Source organism: Paralichthys olivaceus, chromosome 20, assembly GCF_024713975.1.
Source record: "Paralichthys olivaceus isolate ysfri-2021 chromosome 20, ASM2471397v2, whole genome shotgun sequence".
NCBI classification, from domain to species: domain Eukaryota; kingdom Metazoa; phylum Chordata; class Actinopteri; order Pleuronectiformes; family Paralichthyidae; genus Paralichthys; species Paralichthys olivaceus.
The window spans coordinates 8,850,001-8,865,161 of record NC_091112.1 but is presented as its reverse complement, the minus strand read 5'-3'; the positions used below and the strand labels follow the sequence as shown (position 1 = coordinate 8,865,161).

Genomic DNA, 15,161 nt, shown 5'->3' with positions numbered 1-15,161 from the left:
TCTCTGTCTCACTCACTCTGTCTCTCCCTCTTTTGTCTCCCTTCCCTCTATTTTTCCCTCCTTTGTGATTCACCTGGCTTAAGTATTAACACAGTGATTGTGAAAAGGTATTATAAAAGCTCCAGTGTGCCCCTGCAATCATATGACTTCAACACAGTCACACACAGCTACAGAGAAAACATGTGTATACTGTTTTTCTATTTTTGTGTGAGTGTCTCTTTGTGTGTGTGAGTGGGCCCACAACACCATTTGATGATGTAATGGGACACACACACACACACACAAATGGCTGTTGTAGTGTATGGTTGTTGAACTTAGCATATAGGAAAGTCCCTTCAGTAAAAATACTTGTACTAAGTTTTTTCTTCATTGGATTTGCTGCAATGTTGTTGTGGCTCCCTCTGTGCGCTAGCCTTTCACGCACGCATGCACGCACACACACACACACACACACACACACACACACACACATACAGCTCTCTCACGTTTACTCTTTGCTTTATCTCCCGCTGTGTTTCTCTACAACACTATAAGTCTGAATGACAGCAGTGTCAGCTTTATGATCGCACTGTTTATGCGCAAAGCGAGAGTGTGCATGTGTATGTGTGTGTGCACGCGTGTGTAAAGGGAGACTTTATGACTATCACTGGGGGTAGCTCACCTACCAACTGAGCGACAGTCAGTGCATAAAGTTGGGGTGGATTGAGGGTGTGCTCTGCGGATACAGGGAGGTGAAGGACAGCGAGGGTGGGGAGAGACAGATGGAGGAAGGGAGGAAAGAGAGAAAGTGGCAAGGAGGACGAGCATGTTATGGAAAGGGAGTGAAAGGGTAGAGAGGAGGCGGAGGAGAGGGACAGGAAGGGAGATAAATATGTTGAGATGGAGAGAGGAAAGAAAAAAAAACGACCATAGCTCAACGGGGAGAGATAAAAGAGGTAGTAAAAGAAAAATAAGACAATGACTATGTGTTCTATCTGTGTGATCTACACCATCAAAATACCTGGTAAATGGCTGACTATACAAATAAACTTGCCTTAGATTTTATTTAGTATGCGGCATGGCATTGAGAGTAGAAGTGGAGGACAAATTGTCAGAAGGATGGATGTCATGTAGGTCGTATAGGGAAAAAAGAAATGGATAAAGAGAGAAGGACAGAGAGGAAATGGAAAGAAGAATATAGAAAGACAGAATACACACTCACATACAGACACACTCACATAACACATACCGACACACACACACACAAACACACACAGAGGGAGTGATGTTCACACTCACACATGCCCACAAACTGAAAGCTCGTGGCAGTGAGCCATAACGACCTTCCTTCAGCCAGCGCCCAGTCATAGTAATGATGTCATCCTTACTCTTACATACACAACTACTCTGTTTCTCTCTCTCCCCCCTCTCTCTCACACACACAGACACAAACACAATGGAACCAATGCATTACACATATTAGCACTTCAGTCTTTCACAGCACTCTCCGGATCTTGCAGCATCGCTTTGCAATATCCTTAGAAAAATAAGGGTTTAAAGTCATGAGAGCATCTTGACTGAAAAGTTTATAAAGGTCATTTTTAGAATTAAAGTCACACTCAGTAAATCTGTGCTTATATAGGGAACAGATGTGATGTATACAGATGTTTTATATTATACACATTATAAGAACAATCTGATGTTTTTTTCATCATGATCGATCTTGAAGACGTCCATGATTTTCTTTTCAAGTGAAATTTTATCACTTTTACACATTTGACAACATATCATTTTAATCATAAAAATGTAGATCCATTCTTTGTTCACATACCGATAATGATTGTCTATGGCTGTGCTGACTCGCCAAATCATATCACGAGTCTGTCATAGGGTCTATTTCATGCATGACCCATCAGATAATGAATTCAACGTGAGCCCCCAGGTTGACAGATAAGGACTCAGTGCCAGGAAAGAACTTAACGTCAGTTGTGCGTCAGTTTTTTTGCATGTTCACACTTACTTCTCAATGCGAAGTTATCTGGAAACTTCTGAAGGTGATATAACAAATCTATTGTACCAGTATGAGCATAGAAACTGTGGAGGTCTGGACCCACGATTTCGGTTTTGGTTAGAGAATTGTTACAGCCCTGCTCTTAAAGGAGTATATCTCTATTCTCTATTCACCTTCTCATCTTGACATTAGCATGAACAACAAAGTGCAACTTAAGTCAGGGACTTGCTCTGTGGTAGATAATAAAGTGGAGCATAAATAAGCTGAAAAATTAACAACCTCTTTACTTTTACCATCTCTTGTCCATCTTTTTTATTTGTCCTAGTGTTAAAAGTACCTTGATTTCTGATATAACAGAGATTAACGAGAATAACGAGATTCTTTCGTTTACATAATATCTTTTTCATTAAAACACAGGCACTAAATGCTGCTTGTATTTAATGCAATACAGAAGTATTTTAAAAACCTACTTGACTACAGCCTAGCTAGTGACACTTTGGGTTATTGTATGTGTACAGTAACTCAGAGCACACATGCTGCTCAGTCACCATCAACATACATAGTTTTCATCAAACACAACGGCCTGTCAGTTAATCAATTGAGCGTGGAATTGAGCTGTGTATAAAACATCCTTCGAGTGCTCGTTTGACAAGTGTATACTGTGTGCAATAGGCCACACATGAGTAGACTGACTTGGAGAGCAACAGCATTGTTATACCCACAGGGAAGTGGTGGTGGTGGGGGGGTTGATGGTGGGTGAAGGAGAGACAGAAAGCAGGAAGGTCAAACGAGGAAGATCGAGATGCACACAGCCTTGGGGCTACAGTACAAAACAAAGTGAGGGAGATTGAATGACAACAATGAAGAGGCGACGAGGGAAGACAAGAGAGTTCGACGAGTTGAGGAGAGAAAGACGGAGACAAAGAGAAAAAAAGCAGACGGTGAAAGAAGTGAGGAGAAACAGATTGAACAAAGCGAGCAGCAAATAATGAGTCTGACTTTATCGGCCGTGCAGATTGGTGATAAACCATGTGCTGCACACACTTTCATGCTGCGGAATAAGACTCATCTTCTAAGATGTGAGAAGAAATAGCCTCTTTGCTGCTTTTTTATTATGTTGCTTTTATTTCGGTTATGTTTTTTTGAAGAATAGTGGATTTTTTGGACTAAATTGGTCACAAATAATGTAGTAACATGTTGCTATTGATGAGAGTTAACTTTTTCCTAAATGAATAATTATAAGTATGACATTTTGAAATAAAGCAAATTAAAGCTGCATTAAATATGTTTTGACCACTTGGCTGCATCTTCTGAAGTTGTTATTGTGAATGTGTGACTGTGATAATTCTCTGTGGGGTTACCAGTACTAGTGGCAATACATTTGATCTATTGATTTGAGCAGCTGTATATAACAATTCATTTGCACCAGGTAGATTTTTATCACTGAAGGTGGTGAAGACAACTGCCATGATCCTACGCTGCTTCTCAACGTGTTCCAACTAGCTCTAATATTATTTTTATTGAGATATCCAAAGCTGCCTAAGTTACATGTTGTACGTTAAAATTGCTGTTATTGAGTTTTTCCGCTTCACTTCTCATTAAATGCACATATGACGGTTTTGTAAACTTGTTCTGTAAACATATGTGACTGGCATCCGGCCTGCAGTTTTCCTCCCATCACATATCTTGAATGTAGTTTTATCTAATTCCTTCCTCTTTCCTTTCATGCCATCAGTGTTTTTTTTCTTCTATGTGACTCAGCCTCTTTCTCCCTTTTCATCTGTCTGCCTGAGTTTCTAGTGTATCATTACTTTGTTTCAGAGGAGGGTAGCACAGAGTTTGTCTCGCATCTGTGTGTGTGTGTGTGTGCGTGTGTGTGTGTGTGTGTGTGTGTGTGTGTGTGTGTGTGTGTGTGTGTGTGTGTGTGTGTGTGTGTGTGTGTGTGTGTGTGTGTGTGTGTGTGTGTGTGTGTGTGTCCCACCAGTGCAGTGTCTCAGGAGTGCTGCTTTAGTCTTTGAAGATCTTAGAATGAGAGAGAGAGAGAGACTCAGTGTTCTTTTATCATACTCAGCCTCAACTCTGTTTCTTCATTTCTTCTTTTGTGTTCTGTCTCTTTCTCTTATTCATTCTTTTTGTTATCACCCCACCCTCATCTGCCAACGCATTTCTTTTCCACTTTTCTGTCTCTTTTTTTTCCATCTTTCTTGGGTTCAAAGAAACTCTGTTGTCATTCTGCAGCAGTGCCGTTTGTTTGAGTCTGAGCTGAACTACTTTTGATATTCTCACTTCCTGTGCAAGGAAACAAGTTGGATTGCCGTCCACATCACTGAATACTCATTGAGAAATTGTGATCCACTGCACAGCCAATAACCTTTAATTCACCTTTTAACTGATGCACCCAAGTAAATGGAGAAGAAAGAAAGTAGTTTACTTGTAGAGGATATTTCTCTTTCAGTAAAAGACACATGACTCTTGCATTAACCTGTGACCTTCCCTTATGAGATGGTCAGTATATCCACAACTGAATTTAAATTGTCGTCTCGGTGGAAATAAAAAAAACGAACCTGTTTTTATAAAAAGCTCTTCAAAATATCAATGTCCTGTTTTTGTTGCCCTTTGACCTCCTGTTTAGTCATTTCAGATTCCTCATTATGTGTGAAGTCTGCCGAAGAGCCTGATAAGCCTCAGCCACTCAGGTGACACCAGAGCAGGCCGGGCCACGGTTGTTGTTGTGTGGCGTGATGGTAATGTTGTGTCTCTTTCATTTGCTTCTCAATGGGTGGTCATCTGAGAAGTGGGCCGGCGTGTATGTGTGAGATCGGTAAACCGATAGGGCGCATGAGAGAGGTCGAACAGAGTATCTGCTTACAAGTCAGTCAGTGTTGTACTATAGAAAGAGAAAAGATCTACCTAAAAACCTTGTGGCCACCTCTTCTTCACCTTGATTTCAGACTCCTCAGAAATGTCCCTGTGTATATTCTGTGAACATATATAATGAAGTGAACCACTGAAATTGTAAAGAGAGCCAGGAAGTTTTGGAGCTACATGTCCTGAAGTGATCAAGACTTCTACTGATATATATTTCATATGGAAACCACAAAAGCCAGAATATGACCTGCTGACTCTCAAGCACCAGCTCAACATGTCTGTACCATTCACAGAGCTAAAAAACTTTTTTTTGAAATACTGACCACCGAGAGAGCCTTTCAGGAAATCATAGCTACCGAGACAGAAAGGAGAGTCAAGTCGGACACATGATGTTGAAAATTAGCTGTTTTTTAATCCATCTGCTTAAATATAGTACATCTAATGTAATTACAACCAAAATAAACATAATTCTGAGAATTAAACCATGAAGAGCGAGTCCTTGTCCTAAAAATGCAAACTTGGATGTCAGTTTAGAGAGAAAACATCTCTGTAAATGTAGTTCACATCTTGCATTAGAATTAAATGTGGATACATTCATAGTGTGAATATTAGTATATCCTCCATGTTAATATTTACATGCATGTTTAGATTGAAGGACATTTTATATTATTGTTTGTTACTTATTAGTCATTACAATAATTCATGTTTTGAGAATGTTCATCTTGTTACACACTTTGTCATAACTTAAATATTTTAATGTTGGCTAATGCTCATTTGGGCGAATAAATCAAATTTGAATAAGAGAGAGACTGGAGGAAAAAACAGGGACATTAGCACACACTGGAAATAATCACTGTTCTAAAGCCAAATGTGTTAACTTTGTTTAAGTAATTACATTGCAGCATTGTAATGGTTAGAATCAAGCCAGCATGTGGTCACATGTTCAGCTACTGGAACGTAATCTGCTTATCTGATTGATTATCAACAGAGCAGTACGATACAGGGATATCCACACGTACTACTGCATGTACACGTGTCGACAAAGATCACACATAAAGACACGCGCACAAACACAGTGACAAGGTCCAATTGTCTGGTTGCTGGGAGATGAGCTAAGAGCATTACTGACCATAACAACCTTGCTCTCCATCAATCAGCTACAGAGTGCTCTGTTCTAGTAATGATGTCATCACTCACACGCAAGAGAGAGACTACACACACCATCCTCTTTGTTTTGACCTTGAGTTGCTTGTGTGTGTGTTAGTGTGTGTGTGTGTGTGTTGGTTTGCGAGAGGAAAGAGTAGTGATTGTCATTGCCTTGCCAAATTTTGCTGAAGAGGATGACTCCTGGTACATAAATCTCACACACACGTTGTTGAACAGACAGTATGAGGTATGTCTACCGCATCCTGTTCAATTCAGTTGTCTTTAAACTATCACTTACCGCTGAGTGTCTGAGTCTACATCTTCATCCTTTCTGTCTGAGATGCTCTGCAGCACACCCACGTGGTTACACACTGCCATACTTTTAAAGAGTCCCAGTTCAGCTGATCATGCTCTGTGAGCCTCTGAGCTGCACCACTGGAACAGCTGGGCCACAAATCCTTTGTAATGTCCTTTGTAATAACCTCTGGTTAACACAAATGTGTTGCTGATACTGCTACGCTGCTACGCTGCAGATAGCACTGCCACAAAGCACATGCTGTGTGTGTGTGTGTGTGTGTGTGTGTGTGCAAAAAACTAAAAAAGTATGTTAATCCTCTTTTGCATCTTTTTAAAATGAGACTTCATAGAGTCATAGATCATTTATTGATTAATGACATTAAACATTAATCCATAAAGTGCACATATATGCACAGCAACACACACTCTTGTGAAACTAATTACTTCAGGATGCCCACTCATGCTCACATTCTCCAGGTCCAGCTGTGTCTCTGCCAGGCTCTGGGGCAGGGGGCCAGCACAGTGAGGTTAAGAGAGTGGCAAGAACACTAACTGGCAAATCAGCAGCCAATTAAAAGCACTCCACAGTGTGTTTGTAGTGTGTGTGTGTTTGGGTGCGTGCATGTATTTGTGCATGTGTTTGTGTGTGTGTGAGTGTCCTTGTGTGTCTGCCAAAAAGAGGGTTGGCATACAAAGCATGCTTCCTATTCTCTCAGCTCGCCCTCTTAACGCAGAGACTGAACACTAGCACAGAGCCTTGGATTTTTCTTACTCCACATTGTCTTTATTTGGGACAAATGAGTGCCTGTCCCATCTCTGTGTTTGTGTATGCAAGAATGTATTCATGTGTGTGCCTGTGCGTGTAAAGTAAAGGTGTACAACCTTACCAAGTACAAAATAGCTCCACTAAGGACACAACACCATATGCATGTCATTAAATGACAGGAGACATTGTCATGAATATTGAAGGAGGGATCCAGGAAGTGAAAAAAACATAGAAACAACACCTCCTTTAGCTGATCAGTCAATTAACTAAATTGGTCTTTATTCTTCTTTTTGTCTTCATCTCTTAATTGATCATCAGGCTTGGGTCAGTTTCGGACCCAGACATCCAGAAGGCCTGTTGTGTTCGGGTGGGGTTTGGTTAGTTTTAACTCAGACAGGTTCAGACAGAAAATTTTAGCCTGAGCCACATTCTAGTGCAAACTGGTCGACTGATTCTATGCCCTATGATAAACACTCTTAATTAACAGAGTGGGTGAGAACTATGATCTCCATCAGTAAAACCATGTGAAATGTACCAGTGTGATGTGATTCCAAATATCCCTGATTGTCACTTGCAGGATTTTCACTCTTGAGGGAGACTATTGTTAACCTGGAAACACTGACCTCTCTTTTATGTTTGTCTCAACCGAATGATTTGTACTTGCATCCTGGCTTTTGATCTCTCTTTCTTTGTCCCTTGAAATCTGTTATTAAAAATAGTTCAGGTCAGTAACAGGAATTTACTTAACGCAACAAAAGAATGTGGAACAGTTGAGGGAGGATGTCGATATGTATAAAGGCCACTGGTCTTTTGCAGACATGTGTGCACCCTTGATAACATTCCTCTGTGCTCTTAAGCACCTCCAACCTCCAGAGGGTTGATCCTCAGTGGTGGTGCAGCAGATGCTGAGAGATGGAGTCCAGGAAAATGGGGCTGTGGTTGAGGAAGGCATTTCCCTTGCATTACAATGATGGTCAGTCACTTGGGCTGTACACACACACACACACACACTCGATTCATACATGTACAAAAAAAGTCACTGCATTCTTCTGCCTCAACCAACCAAGTAGCTGTCAGACACTACGTCAGCTCCAGAAGAATTCTGTCTATGTGTGTGTGTTCCTGTGAATGTGTTTGTCATATTTATCACAAGCTCAGGCCTTTGTATTACAGCAAATGTAGTAGTATTTATAAACGCTTAAACATGCAGACGTTTAGAAATTTCGCCCAAACTTGGTGGAAGAATGTGGTGAGGATCAGAGAAGAACCCATTGCATTTTGGTACGGATATGACTCATTGGGTGGATCCAGGATCTAATTTTTTTTCACATTTTTAACATTGCGAAATTGGAGGTTTTTAAACATTTTTCAATATAATTCATGGATGTTGATGAAAACAACGAGGCCCATTTACGGAACTGATATATAAGAGCGTATGAAAGTTTGCGCTGCTTGATTGAATTTTATGGGTTGAGTTTATGGTTAGACCTTGACGGAGGTATGCTCTCAACTACTATAAGTAATGTTTTTCTCATCTCCTTAACGTTACATTCATCCACTGAGGGTTTGATGTTTCACACTGTATTTTTCTCTGTAACTGGGATACAGTGGTGAACGCGACCTTCAGAAGCATTTTTGAGTAAACCCTCTGCTGATGTTAGTGTTTGAACCCAGTACTTGTGGTTCCACAGTCTACAGCCATTTAAAAAAAAGAGAGACTGTTCTGCACTGTTATAGGCAAAGCTTGTTCGGTAGGCAGAAGATTTGGCAGGAGCCACGGCGATTGTGGGTGGACAAAATTTTTTTTTTGGATACACTTGGCGGAGAGAAAATGGCAAGAATGCAGGCACTTAAACAGATGAAGCGACGGTCGAGTGGACAGAAGTATTCATGGTGTAATCATGCCAGATTCTAGTCGAGTACAGAGAAACGCTCACACACAGGGGACATTTACGAAGCATGTTGAATGTCGACGCTGCTTGATCCAGAGCGCCACGCAAAGCCACATAATTTGTTTGTGTGTGTGGAGGTTGAATGCACTTTCACTTTAGACAAAAGCATAACATAGCGCACACACACACACACACACACACACTCCTCTCCTGGAGCTGTCTGCTCCACTGTGCTTTGCAATTCAATCAACCCTTCACTTAATGTGGTTTACACTGAACCATTCACTACTAAATCAGCCTACCTGATTTCTGGTTTGGACATGATAGATTGAGACAAAGTGTCATTAGTCGTGTGTGTGTGTGTGTGTGTGTGTGTGTGTGTGTTGTGGGGGAGAAGATTGTATTCAGGCTAAAGATACAGTATACTGCATTTATGACCATTTAAAGGTTCGGTGTGATTATATATAGTGACATCTAGTGGTGAAGTTGAATGTTGCTGCTGAACACCACTCACCTCACCCTCGCCTCCCAAACATGAAGGAGAACATGTTGTAGCCTTCAGTTGGGTGTTTGGACGACTGTACAAAACATGACGGCCTCTGTAGAGAGGACCCACTCCCCATGTAATTATGAAGTATTTAAATATAAAGGAGCCATTCTTGGATAAAGAAAACAAAAATTTCTACAATTTAGACAATTACACAGCAGTGAAAACATTACTTGGATTATTCAGTATTAAATCCCTTTCACTTAAATATTACACACTGTCACATCAGAGTCACATCAGATTTATTGCATCATCTTCATAAACAAATTGCTTCACAGAACAAGTATTACTGTGAGACTGATGGACATTTTGTGGCTGTATGACATTAAGTTTGATTGATTTTGTCTGACTTTTCATTATATTGTAAAATGTCTGCCAAACTAACAATTAAGACATTTTACAAGATGCTTCTTTACTTCCAAGTGCCAATTTCATTTTGGAGTGTTAAGGGCTTCTTGACTTTGCCTGAGCTGAACATTCACTTTTATGACTGTTACAGCATGTGGGTGTCTGAGAGTAATCGGTCTCATAATATTCTCACCGGTTCACTGCTGTCTAAATCGATACTGAAACTTTTTCTTGAACATTTCGATGGGTAGTTCGGCAACATGATATTACCTTTGAGTGTGCAATTTGTTGTATTTGAAATCAATTAGTAACTCCAGATGGATGAGTCTTTAGAGGAACGTAAGAACTGAACAATCCAAGTTAACTTTTTAAAACCCCTTAAAATATGTTTTTAAAACAACACTTATCATTGTTTGTAAATCTTCAGTCTAAGGTCAGTATGTTTTAACTGAACAGGGTTTTTAGAGAATTTTGGAATGAATCCTCCTCTCTCTCTGTTCTCCCTCTCACCATCTTCCTCGTCCTCCTCCCTTTCCTCTGACATTTTTCGGTTTGCCATACTCCCCGCTGTGCCTCGCTGGCTGAGCCAGTGTTGTGCTCCCATTGAGTTTCTATCTGTCTCTTCTCCACCACCATCTGTTTCTCTCTCTCTTCTTCTCTGTCTTCTCTATTTTCTCCATCTGTCTCCATTTTTTGTCGCCTCTGGATCCCCTCTCTTCACTTTTTCTCTCCTCTTTTAACTTGTATTAAAATGCTATTTTTCAATGTTTTTCATTTCATTTATGACATATGATATATTCTTTTGCCAGTTGGTGTCTGGTAATCCAAGCCTCCAGTAGACTTGACTTTCCTCCTCCTCCATCTCTCTTACATATACTTTACAAACAAACCTTACAGCTTATCACGGCTGTTACATTTATGTATCTACATACAGTACATGCCTAGCCTGACTCTATAGTGTATCCCACCATTAAGACCTATTGATTTTCCCGCACCTGAAATACTCGACGTTCTCTCTCTGTCTCATTCCCTTGCCCATCCATTATAGTATTTCATTTTCAGTGTAGCACTTAATCCCCAGAAGACTAGCGTTGCCGTGCAGAACATAAGAAGTATGCTTGAAATGATTTTACTGTTACTAATGTGGCACAAAACAACCGGCCACATAATGTAATTCCCTTCTCTGTCTTCTATAAGCTGCAACGAAACACTTTTGCAGATTGCCAGCTACAATCACACACATCCCTGCCTCTTTTCTTGTTCAGGCATGTAAGATGTGGGTCAGTATGTTTGACATCCCACACACCTCCACAGACACACATGCAAACACGCCAGCTGCAGCTGACTATCAGCAGGGAACGTGTCTCTTGTATCCTCGTAACATCCCCATCACTCCACCACAACCCGCCTAATTAGTCCCTCAGAGCGTGAGCACTCTGTCGACGATCAGTCGGTTCATCTCTCATGGCGGGGTGTGGGTGTCTGCATACATCAGTTTGTTGCACATTCTATGTTTTTAAAGATACAGCAAAGTTTTTCTTTTTTATATACACAGTAAATATGACATGACCTCTGCCTGCAGTTCAGTTTTAACTTTGAGTTTCGTCTGATTCCTGCATGTGAATATCTTTTGGTCCAGTCACCTCAAATATGTTCTTCCTTGGCCTGTATCCCACCCTTTCACCAAAATTTACTTCATAACAAATGCTTCACTTAACTGTCTGTGAAGATATTTTTCTCCAGACTTTCCTTATACATCTTTGTGTTTTTTATTTATGTAAAAAGCTTCAGGCATCTCTTTATAATATATCTCACTTACTCAGATGATCATCAGGTGCATCAGTAGCATCACTGAAAGCTTTTTTGAGGGGGGGGGGGGTTATTAGCAGTTTGCTGCCACAACTCTGTTTGAAACATGATGTGAAAATCGCATGTTGTAGTTTGTGCTTGTTGATTAAAGCTGGGGTGATGCGTTGCTTTGTGTTGAAACCTGTGACGCATCCTCAGTTGTGTGTCCAAATCCCTTCTGCTGTGTGCACTTCCTGCTTATGCTCACAGCACAGTGCACAACAACATATCCTGCCATATTGTGCGTATGGCGTGATTTGGAGCGAATGCAAGATTTAAAAAATCCCCTTTTTCACCATAGTTTCATTTCAACTTCTGTTGTTTTTATCCACCAGGGACTCCTGAGTCAACACATTGCATTCTGGGATAGTCTGGAACCTTCTAAATGGGCTGTACAACCTGCTGAAAACCAGGGGGGTCTGGAGGAGTTGTGTTGAATGAGGTGAGAGTATTCCTGCTCTTACTGTTAACTACTGCATCTATATCAGTGTATTCAGTCTATAAAAGATTTTTGCTGTGTTAGCTGGTTTTACGAATAAATGGAGATCTATATCCGGTATGCACTGAAATGATGTCATGCTAGATCAGCTATAATACAGCGGTTCACTTCTACCATGTTGCTATTCCAAGCTAAAAGCTGTTAGTTATGACTGTCATGTTTAATTTGATGTCATTTGTTCTGACATCAAGGACTTTCCAGCCCCGTGTTTTATTCAAGCCCTTGAGTCTTGTTTTGCTGATAAACCTGTCGCCGTGGTCACAGCACAGATGCATGTAAAGTCCATTTGATATTAATGTGAGTGAAGTGGCAGCTCATCACATGCACAGCACGCACTGAAGGAACCAAGGTTGTGCCTTTCTGTTGCTGTGAACCAAAGCACATCACGGGTTTATGGCTCGGTTCAAACAAGTGGCTTACTCCCTCTTATACAATATAGAGCTGATGTTAGATGATTATGAGATAAGGAGTCATGATTCAGTTCGGAAGTGAAGTCAGTAAAGTTTGCTTCCTGTCCATGTTGTGATTGGACAAGGGGCATGTTTAGTGTACAGGAAAGCTATTCTGGCTACCGGCAGTATGTTTACTCATTAGGCTGCATCTGAGCTCTCTGCTGGAGCAGTGATACGGACTATATAATATGTATTACAACTTTAGAACCAGTTTGTGAAGGATGTTTCACTGTGAGAATGGAAGCCTCCAGTGACATCTCATTCTTTTTAATGCAATATCTCAAGAACACCTCAAGGTAATTTTTGCAAATTTGGTACAAACCTTCACTTCTACTAAAAGCTGAGCTGATTAGATATCGGTGACCCAAGATCAATGTCAATGACCTTGTGAACACATTATCTCAAGACTGGCACAAGCTAATCCTTTAAAATTTTGCAAATATTTTCACATAGATTTACGGATTTACTGATTAGATTTAGATGGTCAAAGATTTAAGGTCTAGATTACAGTGACCTCTGTCTTTAGGGAATTTATTCAAATTTAGACAAGCTGTCCCGTGGACTCAAAGATTAACTGATGTCAGTGGTCAAGGGGTAAATGTCATTGTGACTTCCATGAGTCTGGTTAACAATGTATGTAGTCTGAAACTGCACTGGTAGGTGAAGGGACATAGCCGCAGGGTACTTATTCTAGTTTTTTTAGTTACTCGGAGCACATGCAGTCTCCCTTGTAGCAGTATTGATCCCCAGTGGAGAATTTGTCTTTTCACCTTCTCCCCCACCATTACAAATTACAACCGCAGGGTCAACTGCAGAATAGCATCTTTGGAGCTGATGGATCGTCTCTCTTCTCACTACAAGTCATTTTTCCAGTGAGTCATGAAAAATCAATGTGAGCAGACATCTTAGCAAAGTTTCTCAAGTTCTCTCCCCCACGTTTTCTTGCATGTTTGGAGATGAGCTTTATTTTCCAGTTGCCTCTCACGCGCAGGGATTCCTTATTGCATGAACAATAAACAACAGATGTGTAACTCTTATTATAAACACTTACTGCCACTTCATGAGGCTGCAGTCAGAGTGGAAGATTAATATTTGAAATTGAGTGTCAGGATGCTAATTGGCAGATTAAGTCTCAAGGCAGCACTGATTTGTTTTAGCTCTTAGATAATAATACAGTATATATCACAGAGTAGTTAAAACCATTTCATTATTGTACTGCACAGGCATCAACAGTGTGGACATTAAAATGTGTCGCTGGGCAGCCCCCACTGTCCTCAGCAACAACCTCAGCTGTAGCTAATTACTGGCAAAAATTAATATTGGTTAATAATTTCCTTGCATGAATGATCTGATCCAGATAACAGTGTTGTGGTTTTCAGATTTAGATTTTGCACATGATTAAACCAATTTATTCGCAGATATTAAGGATCATTAAGGTTCATTTCATTGCCAGGAGAGATGCTACAAAGTTTTGACATGCAGATGTTTGAGGAAAAGATCATTTAAACACTGCTTGTCAGAGGACAAGTGCTTCTGTTACCTTCATTTCTGCAGATCCTAAGAGGTATAGATTTTCCAAATGACTGACGGCTCAAGCTCTTCCACGACCCACGTTGGTTTAATTATGTTTCATGATGCTGTTGAAAAATAGTGATACATTTTGAATGCGCCAGAAATATATGCAAACAAACCTGGGTTGCAGAGGAAACTGCACCATCCATCTTGATTTTCTACTACACCTTTCAGGACCTAGGGCAACAGAATGACCGACCCTCTGATTGGACTATATATTAATGGTTTGTCCAATCAGATAACACTGTAAAAACAAAGCATTGGCATACAGTGTGAGAACATTGAGCGCTGTTTTCATTTACCCCCAAAAGAGCATAGTGCTTCAGTGTCATTTCAGAGATGTCTGTCTCTCTCCTTCCTTTTTTATCTTCCTCTTTCACTTGCTTTTTATATTTTCTTCCTTAGACGATCTGCGTCACTTCATTCTAGTTTATTTCATTGAAGCATTATTATCTTTAAAATGGGATCATAACCATGTTTTGATTGTGGATTTGATTTCTTTGCCATCTTTACAATATTGCCCAAGAATGCTGGTTACATAACTTTAACAATTCTAAAAATGTCCCTCTGTCTTTTTTTCTCATACTGTCTCTTTAACTGTGCTGACTGAATCGTGAGCCTGTACTTTCATCCTTCACACTATCACCCTCTTTCTTGTTGAATCCAGAGAGTAAAATGTGTGAGTGTCTGTGTGTGTGTGGGTGAGAAAGAGAGTAAAAGAGAGAGAGAGTGAGAAAGTCTGTGCTATTCTTGGATGGTTGGGGAAGTCTTGGCTCCCTTGCGTATGGGAAAAGTGCTCTTGGCAAGTCCTGAACCGCCGAGGCATTCCATTATGCTGTCCTCTCTAAACAGACACGCACACACACACGCGCGCACATTTGCTTTTTGTCACTTAGGAGGACATTGCAATGACTTACATTCCCTGGTGACTTAACC

The 15,161-nt window shown here is 40.5% G+C and overlaps 1 protein-coding gene across 5 annotated transcripts in view; it reads left to right on the top strand.

The window, feature by feature from the left end:
• The window catches only part of atxn1a (ataxin 1a), a 78,720-nt gene that overhangs the window by 38,021 nt on the left and 25,538 nt on the right, over positions 1–15,161 (top strand). For 3 of the 5 annotated variants that reach the window (XM_020090739.2, XM_069516961.1, XM_069516962.1), the window contains one exon: positions 12,038–12,144. The exons of 1 other annotated variant lie outside the window; for it this stretch is intronic. The gene's annotated coding sequence lies outside the window, so the exon portion shown is untranslated. Of the gene's footprint in view, positions 1–11,898; positions 11,944–12,037; positions 12,145–15,161 lie in introns of those variants that run through there. One more of the 5 variants, XM_069516963.1, reaches the window with a different exon arrangement.